At 36.4% G+C, this 3088-nt stretch overlaps 1 long non-coding RNA gene across 1 annotated transcript; it reads right to left on the reverse strand.

The window, feature by feature from the left end:
- Window positions 1–574: 574 nt before the first annotated feature.
- LOC127952242 (uncharacterized) lies at window positions 575–2786 on the reverse strand. Its single transcript, XR_008152870.1, has 3 exons — window positions 2582–2786; window positions 1053–1104; window positions 575–973 (listed from the first exon to the last, which is right to left on the reverse strand). It is a non-coding gene; the product is annotated as an uncharacterized LOC127952242 (long non-coding RNA).
- Between the last annotated feature and the right edge of the window lie 302 nt (window positions 2787–3088).

Below are 3088 nucleotides of genomic sequence, written 5' to 3' on the forward strand. Positions count from 1 at the left end.
TTAATGCATGATATAAACTAAACAAATGTAAAAAAACAAAAAACAACAAAAAAAATGACTTTTCGTACATATTTTTAAATATAGGTTATGAATATGTACTTACAAACATGTAATGCAATGAACATGACATGCCTTAGCTTCAAAATCCTCTACACTTTCATCCAGTCGAGAAGGTGCTGTCTCACCTAACTGCTGTACATGCCTCCGTAACTGTTTAATTTTTTTTTTAATATATATATATAATGTCTGGCATCAGTGACATCAGTTTTTGCAGCTCTGCCAAACTTTGATGAAAGCACCAAAAGTTTATTTTCTTTGAATGCTAGTGGAGAACCCAGGTTTACATAGCTGCATAAGTTAGAGAAATGTGTTTAAATTAAGAGCCCCTAGATTTTTGAAGACAAACACACACACAAAAAAAATTACTCTTTAAACTTACTCAAGTCAATTATGGACAGTGGTTCCACACAATTAGTTCTAGTTACTTTAACACAATATTTTCTATTTAAAGTTACTCCCTTCAACAAAGCATTTTTTGTGTGATTTGTCTTGTAATGAGACAAAAGACAAGATGTCACAAATGATCAAAGTGTATTTGTTAAACAAGCAATAAATAATTACACATAGTAAAATACAGTTTAAACCACATTACAAAATTACACAAAATAGCAAATAAAATTCTAATTGGCATTCATGGGTAACTAATCAAACCTTATTCCAGGAACAGGAACTGGCTCCAGAAATAACTTCTTCAGTATTCCAAATGTGTACCTGAGTTCAGGAGGGTTGCTCAAGTTCAGTCCATAAATCAGTCCCAGCAACATGGTTTTGCAGACTGTAAACTGCTATAGGTCCTGAAGAACTGTATCCTTTAAAACGCCAACATCTGCTGGATTGTCTTCAATGATGCAGCTTCAAATAGATTCCCACGAGTCTTCTGGATCACCTCCTGACTGCTGGCAACGTCTCTATACTAGAAGTATTTAAAAGCATGGAGAACTCAAATTCTTGTGTATTAACTTTAACAAATAATTTATTAACCTTGAACTCACCATATACTCCATACTGCTAGGGTCTTCATTTGGATACTTCAATTTCATTAGTCTGAAGATGAAAACAACAAAATTTAGCCTTTGTTTTTTTTTTTCTAAAATTACATGAAAAAAAGTCAGTCATCTTCTTATGGGAAATCCTGGCAAGCAGTCAAGATGGGATTCTAACAAAAATTACAGTGGAAAATGGTACACACATCTGGACCCTGTACGGTAAGCAACAGAACTGGAATGTTCCCAGACCCAGAAACATAGTAAGGACATCAGTAAAACAGTCCATGTGACACCAGTGGTTCAACCATAATTTTACAAAGTAAACAAAAATACTTTTTTGTTCAAACAAAACCAAAACAGCGACTTTATTCAACAATTATTTTCCAAATCGCATCTCCCACCATTATCAACAACATGTAAATAAATCATGCGCATGGTGCTGCTGACCTACAACACGCATGCACTGAGCCTTGATTACACGCAGAGGAAAGCAATGTTCATGCCTCTTGTTACTCTCCATAATGGCAGAATATGTGATTTGGAGAAGAGTTGTTGAATAAAGTTGATATTTTTGTTTTCTTTGCACAAAATGTATTATTGTGCCTCTGTAAAATTGTGGCTGAAGCATTGATGCCACATGGACTGTTTTACTGATGTCCTTACTATGACTCTGGGAACATTTCTGTTGCATTGCAGCCTTTATGGAGGTTCAGAAATCTCTCGCATTTCCATAAAAATATTAGGGATGCACCAATTGACCGGCCATAAATCGCAAACCAGACGGTTTTTGCTTTAAATATGCGATTGGTAATCGGCCGGTCTTTGGATTTTTTTCCGGCCGATTTTTCCGGAAGTGCGCCCGCGTGCTCCGACTACATTACTTCTGTGTGAAAGCAAACACATCCCGGGATTGATTCCAGCATTGAACTCAGGTCGGGGACGTAGTAACATTGCTGGGTTAAATCCCGGGACAAGCGCTGTGTGAACAAAAGCCAGATCTAATGCTGTGTCTAAGTGATGACGCAAGTTATCTTTCGACTCTTTTAGTGGCTGTTTTGAAGGAAGATCAACGTTCACTGAAAAAAAAAAGATCGAGATCGTTCGCCAGATTCAGTGAAAGTATTACCTGCCTAATGTTTTCGACTCATACATTACACGTCACGCCCTGATGTCACGTGTCGTTACGGGACCTGTATTTGCCGGAATCACAGTGTGAAAGGGGCTTTATTGAGCTTTTCCTCAATTTTGGACTGTAGACTGTGGACTGTCCTTCCTTCTTGTTTGTTGCTTAAAGATTTTAAAAAAAATTGTCCAGTTTGCTTGTAAAAAAATCGGTATCAGCCATGAAAAATCATGATCGGGGCATCCCTAAAAAATATCATAATTTGTGCTCTGAAGATGAATGATGGTCTTACGGGTTTGAAACGACATGAGGGTGAGTAATGACATGTTTATTTTTGGGTGATCTAGCCATTTAAACACACCTGAACCAGCTAATCAAGGTTCTTGGGAATTTTAAAACAAAAAAGTCTTACCTGAAGTTCCAGGCAGGTGTGTTAGAGCTGAACCCCACAGAATACTGGCTTTCTTAGAGCAGGTCTGGACACCCCTGCCTTGCATCAAAATAAATCTATCAGTTTATAGTAATACCACATATTTTGTATTTATTGTATTAATAAACCTTATCTTATTATATCTGTCTTTTTTTGTCAATTTCCAGTAACCAGTGAGAGAATAATGTTTTAATACAAGGTTGTTCTTATGTGTAGTGGGCACCAAGAGGGTTTCATTATTTGTCCAAGGACTCTTCTTCATTATGCAAACATCTTCATAAGTTTTGCAGTCCGGATCCAGTTTGGCAAAGATTGTTGATTCTGATGGGCCTATGGTAATTCTGTATGTCTCAAATTCTGCACAAATCTGTAAACACATGAAGTGCAATGTGTTAAAAAAAAAAAAATTGAACAGCAAAAACCAATTCAATTATCAAAATATTAAATGATTTATTTGTGTGAGTGATGACTAGTGTCATGTTTACCATT

This window comes from Carassius gibelio, chromosome B3 (genome assembly GCF_023724105.1).
Source record: "Carassius gibelio isolate Cgi1373 ecotype wild population from Czech Republic chromosome B3, carGib1.2-hapl.c, whole genome shotgun sequence".
In the NCBI taxonomy this organism is placed as follows: Eukaryota; Metazoa; Chordata; class Actinopteri; order Cypriniformes; family Cyprinidae; genus Carassius; species Carassius gibelio.